At 41.9% G+C, this 19,605-nt stretch overlaps 4 non-coding genes across 4 annotated transcripts; 1 reads left to right on the forward strand and 3 right to left on the reverse strand.

Annotated features, from left to right (window-relative positions):
- Positions 1 to 6,259: 6,259 nt before the first annotated feature.
- LOC139077552 (U6 spliceosomal RNA) lies at positions 6,260 to 6,366 on the reverse strand. Its single transcript, XR_011530175.1, has one exon. It is a non-coding gene; the product is annotated as a U6 spliceosomal RNA (small nuclear RNA).
- Positions 6,367 to 6,909: 543 nt separating this feature from the next.
- Positions 6,910 to 6,982, reverse strand: TRNAF-GAA (transfer RNA phenylalanine (anticodon GAA)). The gene has a single exon. It is a non-coding gene; the product is annotated as a tRNA-Phe (tRNA).
- Positions 6,983 to 11,480: 4,498 nt separating this feature from the next.
- On the reverse strand, positions 11,481 to 11,552 carry TRNAA-AGC (transfer RNA alanine (anticodon AGC)). The gene has a single exon. It is a non-coding gene; the product is annotated as a tRNA-Ala (tRNA).
- A 6,505-nt stretch (positions 11,553 to 18,057) lies between these two features.
- Positions 18,058 to 18,129, forward strand: TRNAA-AGC (transfer RNA alanine (anticodon AGC)). The gene has a single exon. It is a non-coding gene; the product is annotated as a tRNA-Ala (tRNA).
- Positions 18,130 to 19,605: the final 1,476 nt, after the last annotated feature.

A 19,605-nucleotide genomic window follows, 5' to 3' on the forward strand; every position in this document is an offset into this window, starting at 1 on the left:
CTCTGAATTTCAGCAAGATTGAGTTACTACTAGACTGACGTCTGAGAACTAAAGAAAGCTGAGAAGGAGTGGAGAGGAGAGAGGAGATAGAGAGCAGAGAGTATCATGGCGGGAGAATGGGGAGAAGAAGACTGGTGAGGGGAGAGAAGAAGCCGCCGAGGAGGAGCAGGAGCAGGAGAAGGAGACAAGAAGAGGAGCTGGGAATGGGACTTCGCCGATAGCATTTGGCTAGGGGAGGATGTCGGATGTATCCAAGGTCCTTATCTCTCCTGCATTTTCACCAGGTCACCACAAGAGAAGGCACCGTTATTCTAAGCGAAGTAGGTGAAAACGTACGTCCCGCTAGAATGCATTTGTTTTCTTCCAGATTATCGTAGTTTGAGAGCTACCAGTTGCTCTTTTCCTCGCTGAATGAACAAGTTGAGCACCTTGTAGGGCGCTCGTGTGGTTGAACTTTTGTTTGCGGTGCGCAGGGCTGGGATCGATAGCTTTGTAAAGAGCAACAGAAAAGCCACGCCCAGAGCACCGCGTGACTGTAGTGGGAGCAATGCCGAACGCAGAACCAGAATCCACAGGGGCCTTTGGGCCTACGCATCTGAGACAGCAACTGATTTTTAGCGCATTGGCCTTGTATTATGAGGGAGAAATCAGATAGAAAAGTAAGACGGACAATAAAAGAAAACTTTTGACTTGAACAGATTGAACAAGAACATGTACTTGTCACGTGAAGGTGAAAACTCCTGGGAAATTTGGCTGGCAGTTGACTTTTAGTGTTTACACGTTAACCTACGAAACAATTTAGGTGATTTTGTGTGACTTCCCAAATTCACCCAAACGTTGGTGAGGTAGGAGAAACGAGAACCCTCTCAAACTCTGAAGTAAAGAAGGTACAACCATCTCTCAGTTTATGTGCTGCTGGCTCTTGGAAGTGGTGAGTTATTTGTAATAAACAAATAAACACATAAAAATAAATCCAACCTTACATCTCCTCTCATGTACCCAGGGCCCCTCTTTCCCACTAAAAAATAGCCTTTTCTTACCCCCAAACCTCTTTGGCACCCTGTACCCTGTTAAAGTATTTTCTCCACATTTAGGAAAAATACAAAATCTATTTTAATTTATATTCTGGATGGTATGTTTTCATACATACTACTTCATAAATATAATAATTATTTTTAAAATCAGAAATTTAAAATACATTAAGAAAAATGTACAGTTGTTTTTTGTTTGCATCTTTTTGTAATTTCATTGCAGCATTCCTTATCTGACTGCAAATGCGTGGTACTTTGAGTTCTTTTTAGCTAGTTGTAACATCTTACTCATTAAGTAAATGAGTTAATTATTATGTTAATAATCACTCATTAGGGGCCGGCCTCTTGGCCAAGTGGTTAAATTCCCGCACTCTGCTTCAGTGGTCCAGGGTATTGCTGGTTCGAATCCTGGGTTCAGACATGGCACTGCTCATCAAGCCATGCTGAGGTGGCATCCCACATGGCACAACGAGAAGGACCCGCAACTAAAAATACACAACTACGTACCAGGGGGCTTTGGGGAGAAAAAGGAAAAATAAAATCTTTAAAAAATAAATAACCACTCGTTAATGGTTAACTCATTGACTAATCAGTTAAATAAAATCTTTGGCACATATTCATTTTATGTTTGTATGACAGTCATGATTTTATCATTTTGGGAAAATTATTCTTTAACAACGTTGTGATATAGAGATGCATTAGCAACTGCATGCAGGAATGATTTCGCTTCAATGTGTGGTCTTATATTCAAGGTGACTTTCCTTCACAGGGTGTATTTGATTAACAGCACCCCAATATTTCCTGCTTCTTAGGGTGTTGCTGTAAGTATTCTTTGGCCAATCTGTTACTGGTTGCTTAAAGTGCTTGGGGAAAATGGATATATAATAACAATAGCAATAAGGGAATTTGATTGAAGTCATAATTTGAGTACTTGTCATTAAATACTGGATCCCCAAAAAGGTCAAGTAACTGGCCCCAGGGCTCACATCTGATATGTAGCAGAGCCAAGATTGGAAGTCAGGCAGTTAGACTTCTCAGTGAATACTTCACATTTTCATGGGGAAAAGATCCTCAGGGCAATGACACTCCACATGAGGAAATTATCCTTTGGAATGCTTTTCCCTTCTTTGAAGTTGTCATAATTACCTAACAGGGAGAAATTACTCATTGTCAGAGAATTTAGGTATCTTTTACCAAGCTTTCAGTGAACAATTGTGGAGTCCTTTAGGGGTTTTGGAGGCTTATCATCTAGTCCGGTGCCTGAAACTCAGCGGTGGTCCAACAAATGTTTTTGGAAAGGTTTGGCAAGTGGTTGGTGAGACAGAGTCAGCGGGGGTCCTGACGCGACCACAGGACTGGGAATGTGAATCTGTGTTCTTCTCGCTTCATGCTGATGTTTGAAATTTTGCAAAGCAGACACAAAGGCAAAAAACAATCCAGTTCAATGCTAGAAAGCGTGCATAACCTTGACTGAAGACTTGCAAGGACTACATTTAAAAAGAAAGAAAAACTTACATGTGTATATAGATTCAAAAGTTATTACTAAGTTCAACTTTACCTTTGAAATACAGACTGTATTACAGGAACAGAAAAATGGATTATTAATAGGTTAATGGATTTTTACAGCTCACCAATGGGTTAAAAGTGAAGAATCATATAGACTCAATAAATGAGGATAGAGCTTTGGTAAAATATATAATTCAGTTTAGATCTTCAAACTACAGACTGCATTTTAGCAGCTCTTTATTCAATTGCACTTAACCAGCCCATTTATTAATCAATCCATCCACTAGGTCTGTCAGCTATACAGCTGAGGTGCCTAAGGCTATTAGGCTACCTTCTAGTAGTGACTCCCCGCACACTCACACTTCTGTTTCCATGAGTTAGACTGCATGCTGATGAGTCTATTTTTGTTCCCACATCTTATTCTATTCCATTGATGAATTTTTCAATTTTATAACTGACTTAAACATTGGATAATCCGGTGTAAAATGATGAGGGAGGAGGAAGATGTTTTGGAATAATTCTACAAAATCCACTCGGTTAAGAGAAAGAAAAATGCTTTTAAATTTTATATAAATGAGAAAAAAGATAAGTTAGCCAGAAAATAAAAAAATTGAAAGGATTCCACATTTAGACATGAACATATTTTCGTGGTTTTTATTCCTCTTTAAGTTAAAATTTAGTTGAAAACACAGAATGTAAAATATAGGTTTTCTTATGTAAAAAACACAGATGGAATAAAAACCCAAGGACTCAGACTTAAGGAAAATGGTAAAAGGACAAAGTAGAACATATTTGAAGCAGGTGGTATCTTTGCTTTGATTTACTGCAGCAAGTCACTCTTTTGAAAACCAGGCTTGAGTTAGAAACAACAGGAATGAGAGAGGCAAAAAAAAAAAAAAGAAAAAAAGAGAATTATAAAATCTTGGGCAGGAGAAAAATGATGATTATTTGCACGTGAAAAAAAAAGATAACCAAATAAATATGTCTGATTCCAAAAGTTTATGCTGACTTCTTTGGAAAGTAACACCAGTCTTCAAAGCCTGACAATGGCCTCATAAAACTCTTTTTATCTGGTGTCTCTCACTCAGATACCAGATTCCAGAATTGTCAGTAGGGTGTTGCCATTCCCTCTGTTGGCATCTTCTCAGTCTGGCCAAAGAATTAGCAAGAAAAAAGCCAGACACTAGCCGGCTTGCCGTCTTACCATTTTGTGATGGAAAAGCTACTTTCCCACAATTCAGTGCCCTGGCGTGAATGAGCGAGTCAAAGCCACAGGGCAGCCTGGAGTGGAGCCTGCCTGCGCTGAATCCAAAGTTCCAGCTGACGCGCAGGCTCCAGCGCACGTTCCCAGACGGTTCTCAGTTCTGGCTGCACCCTTCCATCTTGTGTTTTGTTCCAAATAGTATAAAACAGAACTTCAGAACTACACCTACTCTTAAAAAACAAATATTTCAGTGTGAAGGAGGGGACATTTCAAGGGCAGGCACCGGGCGGCGGAGTAAGGTTAGCAGTTGGAACAAGACCATCAAATTCCTTTCCCTCCGAGAATGCAACGACTCGCCTGGTAAGATTGGCACAGAAATTCGAAAGAATAAAAGTAAATACCTGAAACCTCTGACAAGGGTTCACTTTCGTCTGGCGGCTGATAATGGCCATTTATTTCCAAACCCTTTCAGCGCTGGTTCCTCCAATGATTCCGTGTGGTTTTCTGATGTGTACCACAAAGCATTTCTTCAATTTATTTAAATAGGGTGACTAAAAGATTTGAAAGCATGGCATTCCGATTCTCCCCATTTCAGCCCTCTAGACGGTTCACTGCAGACACTGGCTGCAAGAGCGTGTCTGTGGTCAGGAAGCTTCTGTATGTGAATTGCTAAAGAATCGTTTTTGACTAAACCTGACGACCGCCAAAGCCTGGGAACAGATCCCGGCTCTCTTCGTCTAAATTCTCTCTCAATCTAGCCATTCCAGTCACACTAGAAAACTCTACATTCACTAATCCTAATAATTATTTTCACGTTGGGGTTTGGATCGCCCAGCCTTCTTGTGGAAAGTGGCGTTCGTGTGCAGCGTCCATCCGCGCAGAAGAACTCAGACCCACTGAGATCAGCGTCTGGTGACCAAGCTGAATTGCATCAGTGGAGCCTGGAAAGTAGAAAGGGGAGGAAGAAAATGAGTGGCAGGCGTTTTGCTCCTCAGCCTGCAGCCTCTTTCTTGAGAAGGACGTAGCTGAGAAAATAGAGCAGGAAATGCTCCGTGGTCCTCTTATTGTTTCCCTTTCGTTCTTTTCCCCCCGCGCTGCTCCGTGATTTTGCGAATGAACCGTTGACCGGCACGTTCACGTGGAGCTGGCGTGCTTGCTGCCCTGGGCGAAGAGTGCGTGTCCGCGTTGTCTCACGCGACCCAGGCTTCCTTGTTCTCGCATAATCACGTTAGGCCGTCGACTCCAAAGCTGCACGAGTACAATCGCTTGAGTAATAAAAGCCGCAAACTGGATAACTCGTGTCCCTCGAGTGTGAGCGGGAAAAGATGAATAAAGAAATGCGAAAACAAAAGTAAGAAAAACAAAAAAGAACGGGAGAGGAGAGGCCCGGACATGGTCGGGGAGCTGTGGCTGGAAGAGTGCAAGCGTGGAGGAACGAAGATCACACCTGGGCCTTCTTCCCGGCTCAGTGTTCTCTCCACAGCTCAGCCACGTTCACCAGGACACTCAGCTACTGAGGAAAGGTTCGGGACTGATAACCTTCCTTTTCCAGGAGTCTTCGAGGACGTAATAGTTGGCAGAACGGAGGGTAGTGTGTTCAGTTCCTTTGTTTCTGAAGCCCCTACTCTGAATCCGGTCCTGTGACTCTGGCAGGTGAAGTGGCACCGCAGGCGATCCGAAAAGACACTCTTCCTCACGGTCTTCCCACGGTGGCCGGCTCCCAGGTCGGCTTGCCAAGGGATTGCCTGAGTGGCAGTTCCGTCCTCCAACCGAGAGAGGCCCGTTATGGAACGTACTCTCGTGTCTTTAAATCTCTCTCCTCATTTTTCTCCCCCTCTGTCTACAAAGGCTGCAAGATAAATGGAAAACAATGCAAACAGACACGAAGACGCATGGGGCGCCTCCTCGAGAGTTTGACTCCGCGCGGGGAAATAAAAAAGAGAGAAAGGGATGAACGCACAACACTTACCAGGAAATGAAAACACCTCGAGTCCAGCAATATGGTCTGCAAACCCTGCGGCGACGTCTTCTAGGGGACGCTTCAGCTCTGGTTCTGGACGCCTCGAGGAGTGGGAGACAGAAAGAGGAGAGAGCCAGCGATTATGGCGTCTCTTTCAAATGGAATTTTCTGATGCAAGGAAGAAATGATGATGATTCCATGCAATGATGCATGGAATTTCAAAATGCAAGGAAGAGTATGCCAAAGAGATTTACAAACTAGGACGAGATCTAAGAAACGAATTAGTTGAATATATGCACAGCAGCTGGACCTATGGACTCCGGTAGCTCACTCCGTAGACTTTCAAATTTTATTCCGGGGAAACACAAGTTCGAATCCCCAGGGGTTCCTGTTCCGTTTGTTCGCATTTATTCTCCGGTTATTTCTGAGCCGTAGCAGGCTTCGGAGATCTCACCTGCTCTTAAAGTTCTGAGTTTTTGCAGTGGGATCCTCCACCCTACTGGTTGGTAAATTATTGTCTTCGAACTAAGAATGTTTTTTTTCACATTAAAAAAAGAAAAAGAAAAGCAACGTGCCATGAATTTGCGTGTCATCCTTGCAGGAGGGACCCTGCTAGTCTCCTCTGTATCTTTCCGATTTTAGTATATGTGCTGCCAAACGAGCAGCGTTTTTTATTTTAAAAGGTTGAGAAAATAAAGGCAAGGATAGTGTTTCGTGACACACGAATTTTACATAAAATTCAAATTTCACTGTCCATGGGCAAAGTTTTGTTCGAACACAGCCGCTTACTTTGTGTATTGTGTGTGGCTGCTTTCGGGCTGCAACGGAGCGTAGGTGCGACAGAGACGACCTGCGCGCTCCTTTCCCTTCCCACCGCTGCTGTGCGGGCCACAACTCGCAGCGACTCATTAGTGGGTCCACAACTTTTTCAGTGCCATGTGCATCTCTGGACCCAATCTTATTCTTATCTTTTTATTGCCACTGCTTACAGATCCTGTGAAAACAATAAGAGAAAAGTGGGCTTCGATGGTCAACTCCTTTATCACGGAATCACGGCACAGCGTTGCGCTTGTTGCGCAATTACACTTTAGCTTGAGAAGGACATAGAGCGTATGAGAACGTCATCAGAGCGAAAACCACTCACAACATTTCCTGACTCACAGGGAAGCAAATCACCTTTGAAGTTGACTAAAACTGAGTCCTCTTTGTGCCGAAACCCGGGATTGAACCAGGGACCTTTAGATCTTCAGTCTAACGCTCTCCCAACTGAGCTATTTCGGCTGCCTACAACAAGAGTTTCTTCCGTTTCTTTTTCAGTACTTGATTGGTTTCAACTTTCGCTTTTAGGTCGGACGTTCTTTAAGCATAGCTGGCCAACAGTGTTGCCTATCCAGAAATCCACGAAGCCTATTGTCTTCCACCCATGCCAGTTGGATCCAATTCCTGGCAGCGGGTCATGGATAGGTGGAGGGAGATTTCGAAGAGAGCTGACAGTGAGGGATTCAATGGAAAGCCTTTCTGCTCTTCCGCATCCTGTCAGTCGACCCAGGCACAGCTCAAAAGACGAAGACAACTAAGGAGATATTCCCTGGGGTCCCTCATTTTTCTCCTCTTCTCGTTCTCTCGTCTCTCTTAGTCTCCAAAAACGCTGAGAACTGGAATCCAATCTGGCTGTAAATTTGCTAAAGAGCACAATGTACTTGAACATTACCAGACTAAGTATTCATCACCACATTCCCAACTTACAGGGAAGCAACGGTCACAACAATTAGGAAATTTAAAATGGCATATCATGTCACAGCAGTTTCTTCACAAGAATTTTTGAAAAATGAAAATGAGGATGGAACCAGCTACGTTTGTGATTGGTTCCTTTGTTAGCCACGCAAGGAAACCGTTTACTGGTGAGGTAATTAAATAGTGGTCACTTGTAGTAGCCTAAGAAATATGTGTAGAGAAAAGAAACTTGTTGAAGACTGTCTTTTGGTGAGAATAGTTGATGAGAGAGTTGAGGACATTGGAACAACCATCAACAGTTAATTTAAAAAATAAGGCAGGTGATATGGCCTGGTTTTCCTTGACTCTTGATGAGTCCACAGATGTTACCAACATTATTCAGTTGTTTGTTAGAGGAGTCAATGCCAGTTGGGAGTGACTGAAGAAATAACCTACATGAGTAGTCTACATGGAAAAACTACTGGTGAGAATACTTTCTGAGAAGTTGAAAAAACAACCATTCATTACACCCTGAAGTGAAATCTGCTAAGATGTGTTATAACCGGGGGTGGTGAAATTACCAAAGGAGCAGAAAAATGCTTAGTTGAATAGGTTTCAAAACTTGTGAAAAGTATAAGCTACAGTTATTTATTGTATCACTCATCAGCAGGCACTTTGTGGGAAATGTTTGAATGTATCATATTGAACAAGAAATGTCAACAATGAATTTAGTTCACTCTGGTAGTCCCAAGCATTGTCACTTTTGCACATTTTATCACAAATAGTAGCTGAAGGTCCTGGCTTGTCCACCCACGTAGGGTTTGATGACTTAGCAGTGACAAGTTGTGGTTTTTCAACTCAGGGCTGAGAGGAAAATTATTTTGAATGGGAAGAAATGCCCTCACCTCAACTGCTACTATTAAATACTGAATGGCTTTGGAAATTAGCTTCTGTTTCAGATTGCATAAAGCCTTTTAATGAATTTAACCCAAATTACAAGGCAAAATGATGCTTATATAGAAAACATGTAATATGTATGCATATATATGAAACGTACACTACAGTAAGGTCATTTCGATGACAGTTAATGTTGGTAGAGTCACAAGTAGCATCAAGCTGTTCCCTACGCTTCCCAGCTGTCAAAAAGATGCAAGATCTCCACTACCACACAAATTTTCAGCAGATGCGTTTTTCTGAGCTCATAGTAGTGAGGAATTTTGGATCTTAATTGTTTTTTGGATCTTAATGTAAGCGCAAAAAAGATTTCCGTATTTCAAAATGCATTTAACTGTGCCATCGAGGAGCTTAAACCTAACCTTCCATCAGAAGTGATTGATCTGCAACGTAATGACATGTTAAAAGGCAAATATCAAAAGAACAGTAGAACTCTACACGTGGCTTTCATGCAAAAATATGCTAAAAATCAGACACTCATAGATTAATATCAGCACTTGGCCGTTCCTATATCTGTGAGAAGATATTTTCAAAGACTAAATGTTAAAACCCCATTACAGATCATTACAGAGCATTAGCAATCAATTTTGATGGTAGGAAACATGAACTTTGAACTCTAATTAGGCAAACTGTTATCTTGAAAGATAATTCCATTCTTTTCCTTTTATTAGTGATAATAATTGTACTCAGTTATTGTTATTATGTTTTAAATTTCATTTAAAAAGCGGAAATTTTTCTCTCTTATTATGTAAATACCCATATAATATCCTTGATTTTGCCATTTGACCTGCAAAGTCTAAAATATTTACTACTTGGCCATTTACTGAAATAGTTTACCAACTCCTGAACTAGAGGACTATCTTCAGCCAGTCTTGGAGAAATGTGTTGGTGAGGAGAGCAGCAGCATCCTTTCTGCAAAGTCTCTGTAGTGGCCATTCTCTACAAGCCAAGAATAGCGGTGGCAGAGGCTACAGTAGACATTATTCTCTGAATTCAGTTGTGAGGATGGGATACCGGAGTGGCTGTGTGTGTCTATTTCAAGTAGGCATCTTCGATCTTGGAAATAACTATGGAGTGGATTCAGGGATCCAAATAGGCCTGCAGTAAGATAAACCTGACTCCAGATGATCACATGACCTCCATAAGCCACTGCTATGACTGATGGACCACAATAGCATTTCACGTTCATGTCAGTTCAGAGTCATGTTCAACAGTGTCCAAGTCGTCCGATTATGTCTCTTCCTCCAAAACACAGTTGCCTTGGTAAAGGGACTTTCTTTGGGGAAAACTAGAAAAAGCATATTTACAATATACATTTCTAGCTGTGTTCCAAGGTCCTTTCTCAAGTGGACCCAGTCTCTCTTCATTCAAGGAGATCTGGATTGGATTCCTGACATGTGAGGTGTTAAGGTAGGAAAGGCCAGTTGGAAGCCGTCGGACTTCTCTCTACCTGCCCAAATGGTAAACACAAAGGAAACTGCCTTCCTGGAGGAATTCTAAAGATAAGTACTGTCAGCAAGGACTTGAAAATGTAGAGGGTGGTGATTCTTACCACATCTCTATTCAGCTTGCCTATTTGGTCTGTGCAGAAGACAGAATTATCAAGAAAAACATCAGTGCACCATGGTAAATTTAATCAAGACTCCAATTACACCTGCTGTTCCTGCCGTGATTTCTTTACTGAAGCAAATCATCATAGCCGCTCATACTTGCTGTGCAGCTATTGGTGTGGAAAGTATTTTGTTTTTTATGCCTATAAAAACTGACCATTGTTAGGGGCTGAATCGTGTCCCTCCAAAATGCATGTGTTGAAGTCCCAAACCCTAGTACCTCTGATGTGACTGTGTTTGAAAACAGGGCCCTTAAGGAGATAGTTAAGGTAAAATAAGGTCATACAGGTGGGCCCTAGTTCAATTTAACTCACATCCTTATAGAAAGAGGAGATTAGGACACAGCCAACATGCAGACCGAGGAAGGACCATGTGAGGACACAGCAAGAAGGTGGCCATCTGCAAGCCCAGGAGAGAGGCCTCAGAAGAAACCCAATCTGCTGACATCTTCATCTGGGACTCTAGCCTGTGAGAAAATAAATTCCTGGCATTTAAGCCATTCCATGTATGGTGTTTTGTAGTGGCAGCCCTGCAAAACTAACACAGTCTTCAGGCATGGTTTGCCTGTGGCTTGTAAGGCCAGCAAGATCCCTCCACTCTCACCTCAGGGTCATATAAATTTTCCAGCTTTCTGTAATAATCCAGTCTGCAGGGACGTTGATCACTTCTCCATTTTGCAGGATAACACACTGGTCCCTTATGTTGATAGTATCGTGCTCACTGGGCCTGCTTTTGAGTCCTTGGTCTAAAAGCAGCAGCTGCTTTAGTCTCCTTTGAGATACATGCAAGCCATAGAGTGAGAAATACACCCCACAAAAGTTCAGGAGCCTGTCACCGTGGTAAAATTTCTGTGGAGCATGTTGAGATAGCCCTTCAAAGGTGAAGCACTAGTTGCTTCATCGGGCTCCTACCGCCAGAAAAGAAGTGGAGTATCCAATGGGCCTCTGAATTTTGGAGGCAGCATAGAGTCATTTGGACCTAATACTCTGACTGACCTACCAAGTAGCCTGGAAAGTCACCAGTTTTTGGGTTTTTGTTAAAATGAGGTATAATTGACATATAACATTATATTAGTGTCAGGTGTACAATTATTGGATATTTATATATTGCAAAATGATCGCCACAATAAGTCTAGGTAACATTCATCACCATATGTAATTACAAAGAGATGCCCTTTCAAGTCTAAGTGATTTTCCTGCTCTCAGAACTCGAATTTTTCCCACTACGCAGTGTTTGTGGAGTTGAAGACTTTAGCCAACGTAGGAGTGATTGCTCAGAGTAGCTAGAAAGTGAATGGATACTGCAAATTTCAACAAGTCTGAGTAAAGATCACGAACTACCTTCCAAAATCACTAAGAAGTTTGCTAAGAGAAGACTCTCAATACATAAGAGAGTCGGTAACATCAACACCTATGAAAACCGAGGCCTTAGGCAGGTCTGGTTACCTTTAGCTCCGGGCTCAAGACGCATCTGCTCTGCCAAGGCATAAAGAGCCTCCCAACTGGAGGTGCCGGGGATTGAACCCGGGGCCTCGTGCATGCTAAGCACGCGCTCCACCACTGAGCTACACCCCCTGCTGTCATCAAGTAACGGCAGAACATCTTTAATTGGCAGCCCTCTATCCACCTGTGCGTTTTGAGGACCTGAAACTGGGAGCACAGGGATGCTTCGTATACAGTTATTACGGAAATTCCCAGATTGAATTCTCATTCGCGGCTACATCCAGAGAAAGGCAGCTGAATGCTAGACAGAAAGGCACTGTTCCTGGGATCTGTGCCTGCTTGTCAACCTACCCCGAAGTTGGAGCTCCTCAAAACTTGAATACAGGAAGGCAACGAAGAGCCCTCTCCTAGCTCTGTCTGCGCAAAGAGCCTGAATCAATGACACCCTAGGAACCATGAGGAGAGCTAGTCTCATATTTTAGTTTGTCGGTACAGATCCCCAGTAGAAGGAACCACGATGGCTGAAGAATTTGCTGTCACCGGGAGGGCTGGGGCAGGGGAAGTAAAGACGAGCCTAGAACATCTTTCTGTGCCAGAAGGTAAGAAAGTGCTCAAACAGTAAGAGTATGCTCAAACGGACAGCGGATCTACGAGACAAATCTTGGAAACATCCAGCATTAAAATGAATAATGAGCAATAAAGGGCTATAGTCTAATGGATAAAATAAGAATACTTGAGTTCATACTGATAAGAAAGAAAAAGAAAAAGATGAAGGAACGAAAGAAGAAGAAAAAGAAAGAAAGGAGAGAAAGTTTTCCTTCTGGCAGTATGCCAATTAATAAGTGTGGAAAGAATGATAGAGTCATCATTTCCCACTGTCCTGCAGTGATTGACTCAGGCAAAATTCATCAGTCAGTGCCAAAGCTAAGGGTGAAGGTTTGATAGGGGACAAGATCTTTGTGTAGTCTCAAACTGTGTCCTCGACTTATTTCTTATGAGTGATAGCTTGGCCATGAAGAAGCTCAGCAGACAAAACCTTATCTCACATGATCAAAGAAACATCACCATAATGGCATAGTAGAAAAGAATAGGAACAGAGTATTTTCTCACTATTTTTCTACTGGTTTTACTTCCTTTACCTAATCCTCACAGTGACTACAATCAAAAATTTGGTCCAAAATTCAAAGAGAGATGATAATTGGTACCAACCCTCTCTAGGTGGTGGGATGGATGGACATCGGTCCATAAAACAATGGCTTTTGATGAGCTAGAGTGCTGCCAAGAATGACACATGAAAAAATAAAATAAGCTTGCATTGTCAATTAGATATCCTACATATACTCAAATATTTCTTACTATCCAATTGTTTTATATTTCCTCACTTATCTCATTTCCTCCTTCCTCCTCCTCCTCCTCCTCCTCCTCCTCCTCCTCTTCCTCCTCCTCTTCTTCTTCTTCTTCTTCTTCTTCTTCTTCTTCTTCTTCTTCTTCTTTTGAGGCAGACTAGCCCTGAGCTAACAGCTGCTGCCAATTGTCCTCTTTTTCTGAGGAAAACTAGCCCTGAGCTAACATCCGTGCCCATCTCCCTCTACTTTACATGTGGGATGCCTGCCACAGCATGGCTTGACAAGCGGTGTGTATGTCTGCACCCAGGATTCCAACAGAGAACCCGGGCCTCCCAAGTGGAACATGTGAACTTAACCGCTGGGTCGGCACCCCATTCTCCTTCTTTTTAAATATATAAATATAATGTTTTCTGCAAACTTCAGTTATTATCAAATGGAGGATGCCCTATAGAGAAGCAGCAAAATGTTTTCATGTAAAAATGGATATTATCAGCTGCAAAGAAAAAAGGGAATATTTTACAAGTGGCCTGGAACCTGCACATTTTAATAAAAGAACAACCACTTCTTCTTCTTTTCTTTTTTTTTGTCAATATGATTACTGTACTTTGCATTATCCAGGCTCTTCTCAATATTTCTTGTTCACTTATTGACTTGTTAGGGATTTTCAAAGTTATTATGGCTTCAAAGACATCAACATGAGCACACATCTTTTCTACTGAATTAGAAAGAGGAAAGGAAGTTCTGTCTGCCAACTTCACTCTTCCCTCTTCTCTGCCACTGGCAGCCTCTTCATATTCTAGTCTCTAGAAAGAAAATTCAGTTTCTTTACCCAATGGCTGCATTCTTAGATCTTGTTCCAAATGTCTTTGATTCCAAATGTTACAAGCAAGGAGTATGAAAGGAAAACAATGCAAAACCTCCACTAACTTCTTTAAAACTTTTTATTTTTCCTTCATCTCCCCAACGCTCCCCAGTACATAGTTGTGCATTTTAGTTGTGGGTCCTTCTAGCTGTGGCATGTGGGACGCCGTCTCAGCATGGCCTGATGAGCGGTGCCATGTCCAGGCCAAGGATCAAAAGAAGCAGAGCACCTGAACTTAACCACTCAACCTGGGGGCTCGCCACCCCTCCACTAACCTCTAATATGAGTTGGAAAGTTTGCATTTTTGTCTCTGCTTTTCAAGAGTCTTAATAAAATAAAACCAACCTGAGATTCTACCCATATCACAAATCCTGAGGATGACTGGGGACACAATGCTGCCTTTCCTTTACCAACCTCTTTCCAAATCTTCAGCAAACATTATACAAGACTTTACTGAATTCTAGGCCTTGAACCAGATGATGAGACTCCAAAGTTCCTAGTGGACATCTAGAATTATTGACTGAAGAAATGGATGAGAATTGAGAATTGCATAACATTAAGAAATCATGTAGGACCACCTCTTTCCCTGTAAGTGATAATGACATTTTCAAAGACAAATGAATCTGAAAGTCACTCTTCTCAACTTTTGACTTCAGGATTCCTGTCTCTAAAGGAAAAATCTGGAGCAGTTGCTTTAGAGGAAATCTGCCTGGTTTTGAAACTTACCCTGCTACATGTCGACTGTGACCTGTGTGACATGTTAATTACTTCATTTCTTAGGGAGTCTGTCTATCAGGGAAGTGATATACTCATTTAATGTAATCCATTGTTATTACTATTATCCACTTGCTACCTCCAGCTACATTATACAGTCAGTTTCATATTGACCACAGTCAGAATTCAACCCGGGGTTCTGTGAGCTGCGTTTCAGCTTGTCCTTGGGAAGCCCACTTAGTTTCAATGCCTTCAAAATTCAAACTTTCCTAGACCTGGCAATAAACGATCCTCATCATCTATCACTCACCCAAAAAAGGCATCATCATTCAGTCCAAGCACATTTATTCCTGCATTTGGGAAAAGTTTGAAACCAATAAATTTAAGGGTAGGAAACAAAAAAGTGGAAAGACCCATCCCCAATTCTTCTGGTTTTTGGGGGGCAAGCAATGTTCATCCTCTACAGTGAAGAACATGGGATTTTCAGGTAATTTCAATTAAAGGAAACATCATCCTACTGAAAACATGAGCCACAGTTTCTTCCCTCAGCTTTTCCTCCAGCATATTCCAGAAGGCTGAGAAGCAAGTGATCAGTGCCTGGTGTATGCTGGGGAAGAAGTTGCTGCCTGTTCAAATAATGGAGCCGTGACCAGAAATCAAGAGAGACAACTATAATGACCTTATTTCAAGAATTTCATGGTTTCTTATGTCTTCTAGCCCACTACTCTTTTAGGCAACATTGATGTTCCCAAAATGGCCATAGACTTTTCTATGAATGAACTCACAATGAACTTACGAAGTTTCACTCTGGCCAAAATACATGAGATTTTAGAACTTTAATTCAACAAGTGCCTGACTAATCTGTTTTAGCCACTGGGCTCTCAATTCAAACCCAAATTTGGAAGTCCCCAAGTTCTATGACAGTCACCATAACTTTTCTTCCCACCCTCAGAGAAAAAGTTGGGGATCCTTTGATGCTGGCCACCTCCTCACTCATACCTAGGAATTCAATCAATCCTCTGTTCTAGGATCAAGTTATTTAAACTTCTAACTTATCAATGAATTATAAACTAAAAATCTTACCAGCATTTTCCAGTTTACTGGTCATATCTTTTCCTTCCCTAATTACTTGCTACATTGCTTTTAAATTTGTAGTTTCTTTCTTAATATTGTAAGGAACCTCCCCTATATTGACTAGTAGAACAGAATAGAAAGTTGCTAGTCAATATATGTCACTCTGGTTTCCAGCTCTTTATTTTCCTGTTTAGCCAAGAACTGCAAGTGAGAGGAGCAAATGTGTGGACAACTTCTCCAGAAGAAAGCTTGGTTTTCCTAGGATCTGTTAGAATTAAGTAGGGGAAACGATAAACACTGCCAGGGTCTGAAAAGGGACTCAAATCCTGGACCATCAAATCGAAAGTTTAATTTTCTAACTAACTATCCAGGATTAAAGACATTTTGATCATGAAAATCTCTTCAATTCAAAAATATTTAGTTGCTGCCTAACCTATATTTTTCATCCTTTCCTTTGCCTTACAAGACCAATGTGCTAACAAATAGACACTCCCAGCCAAAACTTAAGTACCTAAGCTCAAAACTGCCAGCAGATTCTATTTCTCATTGAAACAGCTCCCACTATAGCTACAATAGGGTCAAGAAAATGTGGCTACCTGCTGTTCTCTTCGAAGCCACCGAGACCAGTGGCTACTTTGTCAAAAACAAAAACTCAACTACACACATGCCTTCCAATGTGCTCAGTTTGTCTGTCCTTCAAAGGAAAGAGCAGTGAGGCACTCTCCAAATCATGACAGGCTTAGAAAAGACAAGCCAAGTCTTAGGCGGGACAAACACTTTCAGGTTGCTTCGCTTAGGGGACCTTCTCGCTTCCTGCATACCTAAAGGAAGAGTCAAAGAGATAGCACCCCTCAAAATTCTATGCCAATCCCAAGCATTCTTCATCTTCCCTACTCTGCATTTGGAGTCGGATATCAGAAATTAATTCTCATTTCCCCATCAAGGTCTAAACTCCCAGAGGTGGCACACACAGTACTCTTGTTTGAATCACTATATATTACCTTTTGTGTCATTCTGGCAGCCTTTTGGTACAAGAGGAAGGAAATTTTAAAAGGAAGAATTTTTTGAACTTTTTTTGGAGATAATTTCAAACTTAAAGCCAGTTGCAAAAACTATCTTACACACCCAGGTTTGTCTATTGTAAACATCTTGCAACATTTGCTAGTTCTCCTTCTCTCTCTTTACACACACACGGGTTATTATTTTTTCCTGAAAGATTTGAGCGTGGTTGGCAAACATATCCCTCTGCCCCAACATTTTTCAGTGTATTTTTTAAAGTCTCTCCCTTATGTAAGCATAATAAAATTGTCAAAATAGGGGATTTAATATTGATACAACACTACTATCCAATATACCATCCATACTCAAATGTTGCTAATTGTTCAAATAATGTCTGGGATTGCATTTTTTCCCCAGATCTGGGACCACTCCAGAAGGACACATTTTATGTAACTATCTTGTCTCTTTAGTCTTTTTAATTTGAGATAGTTTCTCAACCTTTCTTTATCTTTCATGACATTGACGATTTTTGAAGAGTATGTGACAGTTGATATGTATGATGGTTTTCAATTTTGGTTTGACTGATGTTTCTTCCTGATTCCATTCAGATGATGATGCATTTTTAGCCAGAACACCACAGGAGTGATACTGTTTACTTCACAGTTTATCTCATCAAGAGGTGCGTGGTGTCAGTATCACCATTGTGGTGACGTAAATTTGATGATTTGGGGTAAGGTATTGTCTGCTGAGTTTCTTCATGTCCAAGTTATCATTTTCATAAGAAATACACTGAGGACACACTTTGAGACTACACAAAGATCTTGTCACCCATCAAACTTTCCCCCATAGCTTTGGCACTGACTGATGAATTATACCTGAGTCAATCACTGCAGGACAGTGGGAAATGATGACTCTATCATTCCTTCCACACTTATTAAGTGGCATACTGCCAGAAGGAAAACTTTCTCTCCTTTCTTTCTTTTTCTTCTTCTTTCGTTCCTTCATCTTTTTCTTTTTCTTTCTTATCAGTATGAACTCAAGTATTCTTATTTTATCCATTAGACTATAGCCCTTTATTGCTCATTATTCATTTTAATGCTGGATGTTTCCAAGATTTGTCTCGTAGATCCGCTGTCCGTTTGAGCATACTCTTACTGTTTGAGCACTTTCTTACCTTCTGGCACAGAAAGATGTTCTAGGCTCGTCTTTACTTCCCCTGCCCCAGCCCTCCCGGTGACAGCAAATTCTTCAGCCATCGTGGTTCCTTCTACTGGGGATCTGTACCGACAAACTAAAATATGAGACTAGCTCTCCTCATGGTTCCTAGGGTGTCATTGATTCAGGCTCTTTGCGCAGACAGAGCTAGGAGAGGGCTCTTCGTTGCCTTCCTGTATTCAAGTTTTGAGGAGCTCCAACTTCGGGGTAGGTTGACAAGCAGGCACAGATCCCAGGAACAGTGCCTTTCTGTCTAGCATTCAGCTGCCTTTCTCTGGATGTAGCCGCGAATGAGAATTCAATCTGGGAATTTCCGTAATAACTGTATACGAAAGCATCCCTGTGCTCCCAGTTTCAGGTCCTCAAAACGCACAGGTGGATAGAGGGCTGCCAATTAAAGATGTTCTGCCGTTACTTGATGACAGCAGGGGGTGTAGCTCAGTGGTAGAGCGCGTGCTTAGCATGCACGAGGCCCCGGGTTCAATCCCCGGCACCTCCAGTTGGGGAGCTACTTATGCCGTCACCGAGCAGGTGCCTCTTGTGCCTGGAGCTAGAAGATCCTGGTTACCTGCCTACGGCCTCAGTTTTCATAGGTGTACGACGTTCACCAACTCTCTTATGTATTGACAGTCTTCTCTTGGCAAACTTCTTCGTGATCTTGGAGTACAAGGAGGTAATTCGTGATCTTTACTCAGACTTAGTTGTTGACATTTTCAGTATCCATCCACTTTCTAGCTACTCTGAGCAATCACTCCTACGTTGGCTAAAGTCTTCAACTCCACAAACACTGTGTAGTGGGAAAAATCAGAGTTCTGAGAGCAGGAAAATCACTTAGACTTGAAAGGGCATCTCTTTGTAATTATATATGGTGATGAATGTTAACTAGACTTATTGTGGTGATCATTTTGCAATATACAAATGTACAATGATTACGTCGTACACCTGAAACTAATATAATGTTAGATGTCAATTATACCTCATTTAAAAAAAAAACAAAAACTGGTGACTTTCCAGGCTACTTGGTAGGTCAGTCAGACTATTAGGTCCAAATGATTCTAAATTGCCTCCAAAATTCAAAGAGGCCCATTGGACATTCCACTTGTTTTCTAGTGGTAAGAACCCAATGAAGCAACTAGTGCTTCACCTTTGAAGGGCTATCTCAACATGCTCCACAGGAACTTTACCACGGTGACAGGCTCCTGAACTTTTGTGGGATGTATTTCTCACTCTGTGGCTTGCATGTATCTCAAAGGAGTCTAAAGCAGCTGCTGCTTTTAGACCAAGGACTCAAAAGCAGGCCCAGTGAGCACGATACTATCAAGGTAAGAGACCACTGTGTTATCCTGCAAAATGGAGAAGTGATCAATGTCCCTGCAGACTGGATTATTACAGAAAGCTGGAAAATTTATATGACCCTGACGTGAGAGTGGAGGGATCTTGTTGGCCTTCCCAGCCACAAGCAAACCATGCCTGATGGCTATATTGGTTTTCTAGGGCTGCCACAACAAAACACCACACACGGAATGGCTTAAACGCCAGAAATTTATTTTCTCACAGGCTAGAGTCCCAGATGAAGATGTCAGCAGATTGGGTTTCTTCTGAGGCCTCTCTCCTGGGCTTGCAGATGGCCACCTTCTTGCTGTGTCCTCACATGGTCCTTCCTCAGTCTGCATGTTGGCTGCATCCTGATCTCCTCTTTTTATAGGGACGTGAGGTAAATTGAGCTAGGGCACACCTGTATGACCTTATTTTACCTTAATTATCTCTTTAAAGGCCCAATCTTCAAACACAGTCACATCAGAGGTACTAGGGTTTGGGACTTCAACACATGCATTTTGGAGGGACACAATTCAGCCCATAAGAGCGGTCAGTTTTTATAGGCATAGAGAATGCAGTACTTTCCACACCAATAGCTGCACAGCAAGTACGAGCAGCTATGATGATTTGCTTCAGTAAAGAAATCACGGCAGGAACA

The sequence above is a fragment of the Equus przewalskii genome, chromosome 19 (genome assembly GCF_037783145.1).
Source record: "Equus przewalskii isolate Varuska chromosome 19, EquPr2, whole genome shotgun sequence".
Classification (NCBI taxonomy): Eukaryota; Metazoa; Chordata; class Mammalia; order Perissodactyla; family Equidae; genus Equus; species Equus przewalskii.